We start from the raw sequence: 16,441 nt of genomic DNA on the forward strand, positions 1-16,441 counted from the left end.
TACATACGAACCTTCAAGTTGCAAACTTACAAAGATGTGAACGTGTGTTCGCATGTCCCGTCACGTAAGTTACCTCACGTGTCTGGTGTACGTTGTTATGTGTGTGCTTTGTGTCACATGGTTGTGCTTTTGTGTACTTTACTGTACAGTACTGTATAGAGTACAGTAGTACAGTATCCTTATAGATAGAATTGAATCCAGCAAGGAACCAGAACCTGTGCCATCAGCATCAGGCATGAGCGAAACTGCAGCTTGCCCTCCGTCTCCTATTGCTGACGATCCTTCAGCTCTACCATCTCCCACCTCCTCTCCCTCCTCCAGTCAGTAACTCTTCTTGCCTGTTCACTCGATGATGCCAGCCCCCATATGCCAGCTGTACTACTGTACTTTTCAAGGTACTGTACTGTAAGATTAAAAATGTTTTCTTCATTTTTTGTGTGTGTTTGTTTTTTATGTATTATTTATGTAAAAGTAGTATAAACCTATTACAATACAGTACTATATAACCGATTGTGTTAGTTGGGTACCTAGGCTAACATTGTTGGACTGACGAACAAATACAAACGTGCTCTTGGAATGGAATTTGTTTGTATGAGGGGACTTACTATAATCAAAACAGTATGGTACTGGCACAAAAACAGACACATAGATAAATGGAACAGAATAGAGAGCCCAGAAATAAACCCACACACCTGTGGTCAATTAATCTATGAGGAAGGAGGCAAGAATATATTGGGTTGGCCAAAGAGTTCGTTTGGGTTTTTCTGTAAGATGTTATGGAAAAATCTGAATGAACTTTTTAGCCAACCCAATATAATGGCAAAAAGACAGTCTCTTCAATAAGCAGCCCTTCTTATCTTTTGGTTCTGCTTAAGTGTTAGTCCCTCAGAGAAGCCTTCCCTGATTATCTAAGCAGGTGTCCCTCCTTTTAAAGTAATAGCATCCCTTTCATTTCCTCCCCATAATTTATCACTGGGTTAAATTATGTGCTCTAAAAAGATATGTCCAAGTCCTAACCCCCAGTACCTGTGAATGTGGCCTTTTTTGGATATAGGCTCTTTGCAGATGTCATCAAGTTAAGATGAGGTCATACTGGATCAGGGTGGGCACTAATCCAATGACCAGGGGCCTTATAAGAAGAGGGAAATTTGCACATGGAAGAATACCTCTGAAAACAGAGGCAGAGATTGGAGCCAAGGAATGCCAAGGATTGCTGGCAGCCCCCAGAAGGTGGAAGGAGTGAGGAAGGATTCTCTCCAGAGTCTCCAGAAGAACCAACCCTGCCAACACCTTGTTTTCAGACTTCTGGCTTCCAGAACTGTGAGAAAAGAAATTTCTGTTGATTAAGCCACCCAGCTGTGGAAGTTGTTACCTAGGAAACAAATACAGTTGGTTAATTACTTTGCTTGCTTATTTGTTTATGATTTTTCTTCCACTTGACAAGACATATTTCTTTATTCTCTCTTGTATCCCTAGTGCCCAGCTGTGGGTCTAACACAGAAAGAACTCACCAAATATTTTTGGATGAATCAATTCCCCCACATAATCAGCCGTAACATCAACTGTAGCTTGTCTTGTGTTCATTGCTCTGTATCATGTCCATCGCTCCCACTTTTGGTCGTCATCTCCCTCTGAATTTTTGCAAGAGCCTTCCATCTGGTCTCCGCGCTGCTTAACTTTTCCTCCCCTTTTTAACAGAAATCCGATCTTCTCACTTTTCCACTTTAAACCCTTTATTCTTTCCCCACTGTCCTATACTAGCTGTTGGACCTTGGGCATTTGCCATAAACTCTCAGCCTCAGCCTCAGTCTCCTCATCTGTGGAATGGGAGTAATAATTGCACCTACCTCACCAGGTTGATGTGAAGATTAGCTGAGAATCAATGCAAAGCACAAAGCACAATGCCCAGCGCATCACAGGAGCCCTGTGAATGCTGGCTTTCACTATTATGGTTAGCATTTCTGTTGGATTGAGGCTAGAGACCCGAGGCTATATAAAATGAATCCTTTGTTAAGATGGAGGAAAGCATTTGAAAAATCACGCATTCAAAGTCGGCTTGCCCAACAAAGTGATTAAAAAGCAGAGTTTGCCTAGCCTTTTGGCCTGTTGAAGTTTGGAAAAGACATCTATTTTGAAAGCATGAGTTTGCATGTCATTAAACACACAATGAAAATACACTAAGTGAAAAACTTAATGTAGGCTCACATTTATATTAAAATTATATCATTTGTACCATAGACATAATCTTAAATGTAGAAATAAAGGAATTCATTTTAATCATGGCTCAGAACTGATGACCTCCATTTCTGAAAACCTCTTAATCAGGAAATTTCTGAAAAAAAAAAAAATTGTTTAAAATACATGGTAACACATTTCAGAGCAATTCCAAAATTTAATGTGTGCAAATTATTCATATATTCATAATTTCATTATAACACATCAGATTTGGGGAATCAAGCACAGGGTGAAGGGAATATCCATTAACTGCTAAAAAAGGCCCGTAAGTGAAATGAATTTAAATATTACAACTACCTTCCTATCGACCCAGAGATCTCACTAAAGCACCAGCTATTTAATAAGATAGGAAGGTCTCGTTGATTTGAAAGGCTAAATTGGTGAGAACCTCTCTTTTTAAAAGAGCTTTCTTTCAAAAAGTCAGGCTTTCTGTAGAAGTGAACAGTACTGTGATGTGGTCCGCTGCTCCTCTGAAGCTGCTTTTGTTTGATATGGCAAGTTTTAAAAATAGTGCCAGCAGGGAAGGTAGTAAATGATGGAAAATGGAAATATGAACATGGCTTGATAGTATTATTATTTACTATTTATTAAAATTAGAAATTCTCTTAAAAGTTAATAGGAGAGACAGAGAGGCTTTTGGCCAAAGGACAGCAGCCTGGGAGGGCACCCTCGTGTGTATGTGTGTGTGTGTGTGTGTGTGTGTGTGTGTGTGTGTGTGTGTGTGTGTGATGACCTTTCTGCCTTGTGATATATCTACTTCTGGACCCATCCCAGCAGTCCTTGTGGGTCCTTGGGTTCCTAGAATCACTGAGAGGAGGTAGAGACTGTTTGACAGGAAGGCTAGAGATTTTACTGACACTTGGGAACATACCAGGCCATGAGAATTGAACCATGACCTGGACCATGCCCAGTAGGAAAGGAGAACTCTCTCCACTGTCTTACTTTATTAAAAAGTAAAATCTTCTAAAATGGTCTTTGGTTGCACAAATATACCTTCACTTTGTATTCGATGAAAATAATACGGATAAAATGAGTGTTCCTTGACCTTCTTTTCTCCCCTCGCCCTCTCAACTTGGGACCCTAGTTCCTCTCATTCCAAGTTCAACAGGCATCAGTGTTAACCACTTCCATGCATCTCCTCCCAGATATTTTCTATACATTTGTAAACATACATATGCATAGAGAAACAGATTTATGCACTATTTCTAATTTACATTAAAAAAAAATTCTAAGTTATGCATGCTGCTAGTTTAAGGATCCAATCACTAAACAAGTTCTGCAGGAAGAACAGCAGGCCCTGCCCCATTCCTAGCTCCCTGTTCGCGGTGCCCTAAGGTAAACACTTTCAACTTGTTCCTGAACCCTCTCTAATTCTCAATAACGTGCTTAGACTTCTACTTCAGATTTTTTCATCTTCAGGCATTGTCTTTTGACTTCCCAGGATGGAAGACCAGGCTTTAGACTTCAGTTTTATGCCACCGCCAGCATCCCCCCTACTTTTGTCCTCCTGTCATCGTGGTACCAAAATCTTGGTTGGGTTAATATTTGCATTGTTATAAATATGGATGTGCCTTTCACAGCTGAGCCCTGTTGAATACCATGGAGTTTTGGGGCCCATTTTTAAATTTACTTTCTTGACATTAGTAATTGTTAAGTTTTCCCATGTGTGTCATGTTCTGTATTCTTACCACTCATTAAGCTGTAAGCTCTCTCTCCCAGCTGTCCCCACCGCCTCTCCCCACCGCCATGTGCATTAGGTTTTCCATAGCCTCATCTTGGAGTGACTCTCCAGGAGCCTTTTGACCTGCTCCACTTGGGACTGTCTTCTCTCTAAGCCCAGTGCACAGATGTCATCCTGGGAACTTTCTTCTCATCACCCCTAGATTCCTTCCTCTTTCTCTTGAGTTGGGTTTCCTGTTGCCTGGGTCCCATATCTTCCTCTTTTTTGGTTTGTTTATTTATTACCCCCTCCAGTAGATTTCTGAGGAAGGATACACGGGTAGGGTGTGTGCTTTTTCTGTAAGTGGGATCTTATTAGACAATTGTTCTGTATTCTTCCTTTTTTCCCTTAACCTCGTGTTTTGACAATCTTTCCCCATTGGTGTGAAAAATTTCCCTCTTATTTTAATGGTTGAGTAGATCATAGAAGCCCTGTTAACTGAAACAATTGGCACTCTCCATTGAATACTTAATTGAAAATTAGGATCATAAGAAAGACACACTATGGCAAAGAGTAGGTCAAAGCTCACCAATTCCATCTCCTCACAAGAAGACTGTGGGTCCCAGGCTCCCTTGCAGTTAGGTTGGGGGCCAGGTACCAGGGATTGACCAAAGATATGAGAAATATGTAGATGTGAGTATTAGGGTTCTCCAGAGGAACAGAACCAATAGGATATATATAGAGAGATTTATTGTAAGGAATTGGTCATGCGATATGGAGGCCGAGAAGTCCCAAGATCTGTTGTCAGCCAGCTGGACACCCAGGAAAGCCAATGGTTTAGTTCTAGCCCAGGTCTGAAGACTGATATCCCAGCTCCAAGACAGTCAGGCACAGGGCGGGTGGGATGAATTGGGAGATGGGGATTGACATATATACATTATTGATACTATGTATAAAATAAATAACTAATAAGAACCTACCATATAGCACAGGGAACTCTACTCAATGCTCTGTGGTGACCTAAATGGGAAGGAAATCCAAAAAAGAGGGGATGTATGTATATGTATAGCTGATTCACTTTGCTCTACAGTAGAAATTAACACAACATTGTAAAGTAACTATACTCCAATTAAAAAAAAAAAAAAAAAGACAGGCACAGAGAGCAAATTCTCCCTTCCAGTGGATTGGATGAGGCCAACCCACATTGGGGAGGGCAATCTGCTTTACCCAGTCTACCAACTCAAATGCTCATCTCATTCAGAAACACCCTCACAGACACATTCAGAACAATGTTTGGCCAATATCTGGGCACCCGGTGGCCCAGTCAAGCTGACAACATAAAATTTATCATCACAATGTGACAGGTCACTTGCAGACCTAGCCCTAATGTCCCCTGTGTACTCTTCTGTGTAGTCTTTCTTTCCTCTCTGTGGTGCCTTTGGAGGCCACATGTTAGAGGTGGTGGAGTCAGATGGAAGGCGCCTGGAGCCCTGGTTCACCATTTGTCCATAATGATATTAACAAATAAATGAGTGAATAACTGGGTAAGCAGGGAAAGCTCTTCCTTACAGAACAATGCCAACTTATACATGTGCAGGGAACGATGGAATTAGAAAGTCACCATCTGGCAGCCACCACAGTGATGAGTGTTTCAGGCAAAAATCTTCAGTGGGTGCTAAAATTAGTAGGTGAAAGATTGACGAGAAACTGGATATTTGCATAGTTTCAAAGTAAATCCGAGCAAGATATTTATAAATCGGGAAGGTTAAAAAGTAATAACTTTAGAGTGGAGAAACCTGGCTGAGACCATCTTAACCAATAATCCAAATTAACGTCACCAGCAATGTGTCAAATATACATCCTGTGCCTTTGATATAATGCACTGAGAAGGACCAATATCACATGTGTGGTATTCTGACCATACGTGCTTAACCTGAATCTAATCAGGGGAAAAAAACATTGGACAAACTCCAAGCAAGGGACATTCTAAAAAATAATGGACCTGTGCTCTTTGATTATTTATTTATTTATTTATTTATTTATTTATTTATTTATTTATTTATAGGCCACGCAGCTTGTAGGATCTTAGTTCCCCACCAGGGATTGAACCCGGGCCCTCCGCAGCGAGAGCATGGAGTCTCTGGACCACCAGAGAATTCCCAGGAAGAAATTTTATGTTATTTTTTTTTAATAGATCGTTATTGGAGTATAATTGCTTCACAATGCTGTGTTAGTTTCTGTTGTATTCCAAAGTGAATCAGCCATATGCATATATATGTCCCCATATGCCCTCCCTCTTGAGCCTCCCTCCTATCCTCCCTATCCCACCCCTCTAGGTGGTCACAAATCACCGAGCTGATCTCCCTGTGCTATGCTGCTGCTTCCCACTGGCTAATTATTTTACATTTGGTAGTGTATATATGTCGATGTTACTCTCACTTCGCCCCAGCTTCCCCCTCACACCCCGTGTCCTCAAGTCCATTCTCTATGTCTACATCTTTATTCCTGCCCTGCAACTAGGTTCGTCAGTACCATATATATATATATATTTTTTTTTAGATTCCATATATATGTGTTAGAATACGGTATTTTTTTTTCTCTTTCTGACTTACTTCACTCTGTATGACAGACTCTAGGTCCATCCACTTCACTGCATATAACTCAATTTTGTTTCTTTTTTTTTTAACATCTTTATTGGAGTATAATTGCTTTACAATGGTGTGTTAGTTTCTGCTGTATAACAAAGTAGATCAGCTATACGTATACATATATCCCTATATCCGCTCCCTCTTGCGTCTCCCTCTTGCCCTCCCTACCCACCCCTCTAGGTGGTCACAAAGCACCAAGCTGATCTCCCTGTGCTATGCGGCTGCTTCCCACTAGCTATCTATTTTACATTTGATAGGGTATATATGTCAGTTCTACTCTCTCACTTTGTCCCAGCTTACGCTTCTCCCTCCCCATGTCCTCAAGTCCATTTTCTACGTCTGCATCTTTATTCCTGTCCAGCCCCTAGGTTCTTCAGAACCTTTTTTTTTTTTCTTAGATTCCACAAATATGTGTTAGCAGACGGTACTTGTTTTTCTCTTTCTGACTTACTTCACTCTGTATGACAGTCTCTAGGTCCATCCACCTCACTACAAATAACTCAATTTCATTTCTTTTTATGGCTGAGTAATATTCCATTGTATATATGTGCCACATCTTCTTTATCCATTCATCTGTCGATGGACATTTAGGTTGGTTCCATGTCCTGGCTATTGTAAATAGTGCTGCAATGAACATTGTGGTACATGTCTCTATTTGAATGATGGTTTTCTCAGGGTATATGCCCAGTAGTGGGATTGCTGGGTCATATGGTAGTTCTATGTTTAGTTTTTTAAGGAACCTCCATACTGTTTTCCATAGTGGTTGTATCAATTTACATTCCCACCAACAGTGCAGGAGGGTTCCCTTTTCACCACACCCTTTCCAGCATTTATTGTTTCTAGATTTTTTTGATAATAGCCATTCTGACCAGTGTGAGGTGATACCTCATTGTAGTTTTGATTTGCATTTCTCTAATTAGTGATGTTGAGCATCTTTTCATGTGCCTCTTGGCCATCTGTATGTCTTCCTTGGTAAGATGTCTATTTAGGTCTTCTGCCCATTTTTTAATTGGATTGTTTGTTTTTTTGATATTGAGCTCCATGAGCTGTTTGTATATTTTGGAGATTAATCCTTTGTCTGTTGTTTCATTTGCAAATATTTTCTCCCATTCTGAGGGTTGTCTTTTTGTCTTGTTTATGGTTTCCTTTGCTGTGCAAAAGCTTTTGTTTAATTAAGTCCCATTTATTTGTTTTTATTTCGCTAGAAGAAACTCTAGGAGGTGGGTCAAAAAAGATCTTGCTGTGGTTTATGTCAAAGAGTGTTTTTCCTATGTTTTCCTTTAAGAGTTTTATAGTGTCTGATCTTACATTTAGGTCTTTAATCCATTTTGAGTTTATTTTTGTGTATGGTGTTAGGTGGTGTTCTAATTTCATTCTTTTACATGTAGCAGTCCAGTTTTCCCAGCACCACTTATTGAAGAGGCTGTCCTTTCTCTATTGTATGTTCTTGCCTCCCTTGTCGTAAATTAGGTGACCATATGTGCATGGGTTTATCTCTGGGCATTCTATCCTGTACCATTGATCTATATTTCTGTTTTTTTGCCAGTACCATACTGTCTTGATTACTGTAGCTTTGTGGTATAGTTTGACATCGGGAGCCTGATTCCTCCAACTCCGTTTTTCTTTCCCAAGATTGCTTTGGCTATTCGGGGTCTTTTATGTTTCCATATGGAGTGTAAAATTTTTTGTTCTAATTCTGTGAAGAATGCCATTGGTAGTTTGATAGGGATTGCATTGAATCTGTAGATTGCTTTGGGTGATATAGTCATTTTCACAATATTGATTCTTCCAATCCAAGAACATGGTATATTTCTCCATCTGTTTATGTCATCTTTGATTTCTTTCATCACTGTTTTATAGTTTTCTGAGTACAAGTCTTTCACCTCCTTAGGCAGGTTTATTCCTAGGTATTTTATTCTTTTTGTTGTGATGGTAAATGGGATTGTTTCCTTAATTTCTCTTTCTGATTTTCCATTGTTGGTGTATAGGAATGCCAGAGATTTCTGTGCATTAATTTTGTATCCTGCAACCTTACCAAATTCATTGATTAGTTCTAGTAGTTTTCTGGTGGCATATTTAGGATTTTCTATGTATAGTATCATGTCATCCACAAACAGTGACAGTTTTACTTCTTCTTTTCCAATTTGTATTTCTTTTTTTTCTTTTTCTTCTCTGATTGCCATGGCTAGGACTTCCGAAACTATGTTGAATAAGAGTGGTGAGAGTGGATATCCTTGTCTTGTTCCTGATCTTAGTGGAAATGCTTTCAGTTTTTCACCATTGAGTGTGATGCTTGCTGTGGGTTTGTCATATATGGCCTTTATTATGTTGAGGTAGTTTCCCTCTATGCCCATTTTCTGGAGAGTTTTTATCATAAATGGGTGTTGAATTTTGTCAAAAGCTTTTTCTGCATCTATTGAGATGATCATATGGTTTTTATTCCTTAATTTGTTAATTTGGTGCATCACATTGATTGATTTGTGTGTATGGAAGAACCGTTGCATACCTGGGTTAAATTCCACTTGATCATGGTGTATGATCCTTTTAATGTGTTGTTGGATTCTGTTTGCTAGTATTTTGTTCAGGATTTTTGCATCTATGTTCATCAGTTATATTGGTCTATAATTTTCTTTTTTTGTGTGATATCTTTTTCTGGTTTTGGTATCAGGGTGATGGTGGCTTTGTAGAATGAACTTGGGAGTGTTTCTCCCTCTACAATTTTTTGGAAGAGTTTGAGAAGGATGGGTGTTAGCTCTTCTCTAAATGTTCGATAGAATTCACCTGTGAAGCCATCTGGTCCTGGACTTTTGTTTGTTGGAAGATTTTTAATTATGATATCAATGTCATTACTTGTGATAGGTCTGTTTATATTTTTTAATTCTTCCTGGTTCAGTCTTGGAAAATTGTACCTTTCCAAGAATTTGTCCATTTCTTTGTGGTTGTCCATTTTATTGGAATATAGTTGTTTGTAGTAGTCTCTTATAATCCTTTGTATTTCTGTGGTGTCGGTTGTGATTTCTCTTTTTCCATTTCTAATTTTATTGATTTGCGTCCTCTCCCTTTTTTCTTGATGAGTCTTGCTAAGGGTTTATCAATTTTGTTTATCTTCTCAAAGAACCAGCTTTTAGTTTTATTGATCTTTGCTTTTGTTTTCTTCGTTTTTATTTCATTTATTTCTGCTCTGATTTTCATGATTTCTTTCCTTCTACTGACTTTGGGTTTTCTTTGTTCTTCTTTCTGTAGTTGTTTTAAGTGTAGGGTTAGATTGTTTATTTGAGATTTTTCTTGTTTCTTGAGGTGAGATTGAATTGCTGTAATCTTCCCTCTTAGAACTGCTTTTGCTGCATCCCATAGGTTTTGGGTCATTGTGTATTCATTGTCATTTGTTTCTATGTATTTTTTAATTTCTTCTTTGATTTGTTCAGTGATCTCTTGGTTATTTAGTAGTGCACTGTTTAGCCTCCACGTATTTGTGTTTTTTACAGTTTTTTTCCTGTAATTGATTTCCAATCTCATAACGTTGTGGTCAGAAAAAATGCTTGATACGATTTCAATTTTCTTAAATTTTCCAAGGCTTGATTTGTGACCCAAGATGTGATCTATCCTGGAGAATGTTCCATGTGCACTTGAGAAGAAACTGTATTCTGCCACTTTTGGGTGGAATGTTCTATAAATATCAATAAAATCTATCTAGTCTATTGTGTCATTTAAAGCTTGTGTTTCCTTATTTATTTTCTGTTTGGATGATCTGTCCATTGGTGTAAGTGGTGTGTTAAAGTCCCCTACTACTATTGTGTTACTGTCGACTTCTCCTTTCATGGTTGTCAGCATTTGCCTTATGTATTGAGGTGCTCCTATGCTGGGTGCATAAACGTTTATAATTGTTATATCTTCTTCTTGGATTGATCCTTTGATCATTATGTAGTGTCCTTCTTTGTCTCTTGTAATAGTCTTTATTTTAATATCTATTTTATCGGATATGAGTATTGCTACTCCAGCTTTCTTTTGTTTTTCATCTGCATGGGATATCTTTTTCCATCCCTTCACCTTCAGTCTGTATGTGTCCCTAGGTCTGAAGTGGGTCTCTTGTAGATAGCATGTATATGGGTCTTGGTTTTGAATCCATTGAGCCAGTCTGTGTCTTTTGGTTGGGGCATTTAACCCATTTACATTCAAGGTTATTATTGATATGTATGTTCCTATTACCATTTTCTTAATTGTTTTGAGTTTGTTTTTGTGGGTCTTTTTCTTCTCTTGTGTTTCCTGCCTAGAGACGTTTTTTTAGCATTTATTGTAAAGCTGGTTTGGTGGTGCTGAATTCTCTTAGCTTTTGCTTGTCTGAAAAGCTTTTGATTTCTCCATCGAATCTGAATGAGATCCTTGCTGGGTAGAGTAATCTTGGTTGTAGGTTTTTCTCTTTCGTCACTTTAAGTATATCCTGCCACTCCCTTCTGGCCTGCAAAGTGTCCACTGAAAAATCAGCTGATAACCTTATGGGGATTCCTTTATATGTTATTTTTTGTTTTTCCCTTGCTGCTTTTAATATTTTTTCTTTGAATTTAATTTTTGTTAGTTTGATTAATATGTGTCTTGGTGTGTTTTTCCTAGGGTTTGTCCTGTATGGGAGTCTCTGTGCTTCCTGGACTTGGGTGACTATTTCCTTTCCCATGTAAGGGAAGTTTTCGACTATAATCTCTTCAGGTATTTTCTCAGACCCTTTCTTTTTCTCTTCTTCTTCTGGGACCCCTATAATTCGAATGTTGGTGAGTTTAGTGTCATCCCAGAGGTCTCTGAGATTGTCTTCAATTCCTTTCATTCTTTTTTCTTTATTCTGCTCCTTGGCAGTTATTTCCACCATTTTATCTTCCAGCTCACTTATTCATTCTTCTGCCTCCGTTATTCTGTTAATGATTCCTTCTAGTGTATTTTTCATTTCAGTTATTGTGTTGTTCATCTCTGTTTGTTTGTTCTTTAGTTCTTCTAGATCTTTGTTAAACATTTCTTGTATTTTCTCAATTCGTGCCTCCATTCTATTTCCGAGATTCTGGGTCATCTTTGCTATCATTACTCTGAATTCTTTTTTGGGTAGATTGCCTATTTCCTCTTCATTTATTTGGTCTTATATGTTTTTACCTTCCTCCTTCACCTGTGATATATTTTTTTGTCATCTTATTTTTTTTTTTTTTTTTTATGAGTGGGATTGTGTTCCTCTCTTACTTGTTTGGCCTGAGGCTTCCAACACTGGAGTTTGTAGGCTGTTGGGCAGAGGTAGGTCTTAGTGCTGAGATGAGGACCTCTGTGAGACTTCACTGCAATGAATATTTCCTGGGGTCTGAGGCTCTCTGTTAGTTCAGTGGTTCTGACATGCAGCTTCCACTGCAGGAGCTTCGGCCTGACCCCCGACTCCTGAACCAAGGTCCCACAAGACATGTGGGGTGGCAAAAAAAAAAAAAAAAAAAGAGAACAGTAAGAAAGTAAAAAATAAAATTAGACTAGGAAACTAACAGATATGTTAGAAAGAATATAAAAATAAAATAGATGAATCAACGACTGGAAGGTACAACAGTACCACAATAGTAAAAAAGAGGAGGGAAAAGAGAAAACAAAACAAACAAAGAAAATGGGGAAAAGGCCTTGGCTGTGGGGGGCGGGGCCTAAGCAAGGGCAAGGTTTGGGCAGTGGGTGGGGCCTATGCTCAGGACCCACAGGGCTGGAAAAGGCCCTGCGGGGTTGGGGGGTGGGGCTTAGGCTCCAGGAACAGAAGGGGCCCAGGCATGCCCCCCACCCCTGGTCTCAGAGGGCAGGGGACCTCACCTGGGAGCCCAGGAGGCTTCCTGGGCTCAAATGGACGGGGCAAACACCCTCCTCTCCTCTCCTGCTCCTCTGCTCTGGGGTCTGGGAGGGCCCCTCAGGCCCCTCCCACCTGCCTCTCCTGTTCTCCCCTCGGCCTTTTTCTTATGCTCCCAGGACCAATGAGGCCAGCGGGGGTGGGGACCTTGGAGGGCAGGGAACCGGCCTGGGAGTTCAGCAGGCTCCCTGGGCCTGAGTGGGCGGAGCAATCACCCTCCACTCCTCCCTTGCTCCTCCCAGAGGACCCCTCCCGCCTGCCTCTCCCTGATCTCCCTCCTATGCCCCAAGGACCTACAAGGCCTGGAGGGGGCTTTGGAGGTTAGGGGACCCGCCTGAGAGCTCAGCAGGCTCCACGGCCCCGAGTGGGCCAGGCGATCGCCCTCTGCTCCTCTCCCGCACCTCCTGGAGGGCCCTTCCTGCCTGCCTCTCCTGATCTCCCCTCGGCCTCCTCCCTATGCCCCCAGGACAAATGCGGCCGACGGAGACAGGGGGGCCTTGGAGGGCAGGGGACCGGCCTGGGGGCTCAGCAGGCTCCCTGGGCCAAGTGCACCGAGTGGGCCGGTCGATCACCCTCCGCTCCTCTGCCGCACCTCCTGGAGGGCCCCTCCTGCCTACCTCTCCTGATCTCCCCGGCCTCAGGGGCACCGATCCTGCCTGGCCTCCACTTCTCTTTCCCCCTCTGTCCCCCCACGTCCTACAGGTTCACTTGGGGGTTCCTCCTTTCTGCTTGGGCATCAGGGTCCCCCACCAGCGGCTGGCAGGCGCCCTAGTTGTGGGGAGACGCTAACTTGGTGTCTTCCCACACTGCCATCTTGACGCCACCCCGATGTTACTTAAAAAAAATTTTTTTTTCTGTTTTTTGGCCTCACTGCACGGCATACCGGATCTTAGTTCCCCAACCAGGGATGGAACCCACGCCCCTGCAGTGGAAGTGCGGTGTCTTAAACACTGGACTGCCAGGAAGTCCCAAGGGCCTGGGCTCTTTGAGAAATGCCCAGATCGTGAAAGACAAAGACAGAGGCAGAGTTCCAGATTCAAGGAGACCAGTTCCTGGATAGGATTCTGGACCAGGAAAATTTTTTTTTCCTTTTGCTGTAGACATTAGTGGGAAATTGGCGAAATCTGAATAAGGTCTTAGATGATAGTATCAGTGTTAATTATTATCAATATTAATTTCCTGATTTTGACAATCATACTGTACCTATGTGATAGAATGCCCTTGTTTGTAGGGAAGACACACTGAAGTATTTAAGGGTGAAGGAGTATCATGTCTGAAAGTTGCTTCCTAAATCGTTGATACAAATGACAATAATTATATATATAAAGAGAGAGCATGCTCTAGCGAGAGGAAGATTACAGAGCAAGTGTAAAATGTTAACATTTCTATAAGTATGAAATTTTGTCAAAACATAAAGTTAAGGGAATGCCCTGGTGGTCCAGTAGTTAGGACTCAGCACTTTCACTGCCAAGAGCCCGGGTTCAATCCCTGGTCGGGGAACTAAGATCCCACAAGCTGTGTGGCGTGGCCAAAAAAACCCCCAAAAACCAAAACCAAAAAACAAAACAAAAACAAAAACAAAACAAGAAAAACGCCCATTAAAAACAAAACAGCGTAGCTAGGGAAAAGTCTGCCATCATAAATTCAATGTTGATTTCACTACAGTGAGTTTTCTGAAAAGTAATTTTCAGGCAAGATGTACTTTTTGTCACATAATGACAATTATCATTGTATTTTCTTTATTCTATGAAGGGATACATTAATTAAACATTTCTGCTAACGTTAAATGTGTCAAAGAAAATATATAGCAAGTTGCTTTTTTCAAATGCCTAATGCATTGAGGCATTTTTGTGCATATTTTGGATGGTATACTTGTTTCCACTCAGCCTGAGAGGTTTGGGTTTATGGGGCTTACAAAATATCCCACGATACTGATAGAAACAAAAAAATTAATGAAACTAGGAAAACTCAAGAATTGGTTTCTACCAAGAAAGAATATTTAACTAAATAAAAATTGATGTGCTTTTATCAAGTCTTTCCAAAGCAACCAACTTTGTTTTCATATACACACTAACTCTTTTTATTTTTCACATTTCACTGGTTTATGTGATATTTACACAAACAATTATAAGAACAAGTACAAATGCAAATAGGTTTGGAAACACAGACAGTTAACTTTTGGGATAAGCATACAGCTCAACTAATAGGAACAAACGTTCACCTACATGTGGTAGCTCAGTATCTCCTCCCATTCTTGCTGTGGGCATCACACTGACTGGTGAGAGCTGATTAATGCAGCTAGTCAGGTAATTGGAGATCATTAAAGAAAATTCATGTTTTATTAAATAGTATGCATTTACTGTACTTTGATTAATCATTCTCCTACTGATGGGCATTTCACCAAGATATTCTAGGCCCTGATAACACAGTGTGTTGTTATGACCCATCTCTACGGCGAAACAGCTAACAAGAGGGTAAAGGGAAGTGGTCCCTGATGCTCTCTCGTTCAGGGGTTTTCAATGTTCCAAGGTTGGCAACGCCACTCCTAAATTCAGCATGATTATTTAAAGAGCCTGTTGGTAACATTTTCAGTTGATGGGATTGAGTGTCTATCAGAGAAAGCCAGAAATAGCTCAGTTGTATTAGTAGAACTCTTTAAAATGCAAGAGACAGAAAAGAAACTCACGTGTATTTAAAGGAAAAGGAATTTATTGGCATATATATCTGAAAAATCTGTGACTTTAGGCACTGCCACCTCCAGGAGTTCAAATTGGTAAACATTTCCATTAAATTTATCTCTTCCCCCCAAATACTGAGATTCATTAAAGGGAGTGAATCATTTATTGGCTGGAGAAATACACTGATTAGTCACAAATGCCTGTACATTTTAGCCTATGGTGTGTACATCTCTAACAGCATTTCCCAAAATGGGTTCCTTAGGACATCAGTTCTGTTAATAGATGTTCTGTGAAAAGGGGTCCATGATCACATATGTTTGGGAAACACTGAGCTCCACAGTATTCTCTATGCAGAATATTCACAGAATATTTAATATATTGTCCATGAAAAATTAATCAGCCAATATAAGAAAGAAATGGAAAATCTTATTCGAGCCAAATTTGAGGATTATAACCCAGGAAAAGCATCTCAGAAAGCTCTGAGAACTGTTCCACCTGTTAGAAGTAAAAGCACAGTTATGTAAGTTTTTTGAGACAGGGGGCTGTACATCAAATCACATATTATTGACAGTTTACATAATCCAGATCTAAGCATCATTATGGTGGGTCATGTGACCCCTCACAAGCTCAAGAAGGAATGTCATCTTTTAAGGAGTTGTCTTGGTGATGCTGGGAGCATGTTGCTCTTTATGGCTGAGCAGGTGTTGCCGCTGATGGGGAGGTTTGGTCAATGCATAATGCAGATACACAATGCACAGTAGAAGGGAGAGAAGTGGCCAAAGGGCAGACAAGAATTTTTTATGTTTAAATTTTTCTTGTCTTGGCATAAAATATGAATTTTATTTCACAATGTAAATTTGCATTATAAGTCTACAATATGTGGCATACGTCATCTTCTTACACTTTTTTGAATGTGAGATCTATTTCTCATGGAACATCTTTTGGGACTTAGTGTTCCTTAAAAGCCATTTCAGGAAACACTGGTCTCTGGCTATGGATAAAATACCCTTGGATGTGAGGTAGTTGTGGAAACAAGGAATTGTTGACTAAGATGAAAACCATGGTGAATAATTAAATGAAATGATGGCAGTTCAAAAAGTTAAACATAGGGACTTCCCTGGCAGTCCAGTGGTTAAGACTCTGCACTTCCAGTGCAAGGGGCACGGGTTTGATCCCTTTTTCAGGGAACTAAGATCCCACATGCCAAAAAAAAAAAGTTATACGTAGAGTTACCATTTGGCCCAGAATTCTACTCCTAGGTATACATCCAAGAGAACTGAAAATATATGTCCACATAAAGACTTGCACATGAATGCTCATAAGCATTATTCATAATAGCTAAGAAGTGGAAACAACCCAAATGTCCGTGAAC

At 40.2% G+C, this 16,441-nt stretch overlaps 1 protein-coding gene across 4 annotated transcripts in view; it reads left to right on the forward strand.

Annotated features, from left to right (window-relative positions):
* Positions 1 to 16,441, forward strand: part of TNFRSF17 (TNF receptor superfamily member 17) — a 115,044-nt gene that overhangs the window by 82,706 nt on the left and 15,897 nt on the right. The gene's annotated exons all lie outside the window — the stretch shown is intronic.

The sequence above is a fragment of the Balaenoptera physalus genome, assembly GCF_965194825.1.
Source record: "Balaenoptera physalus genome assembly, chromosome: 16".
In the NCBI taxonomy this organism is placed as follows: domain Eukaryota; kingdom Metazoa; phylum Chordata; class Mammalia; order Artiodactyla; family Balaenopteridae; genus Balaenoptera; species Balaenoptera physalus.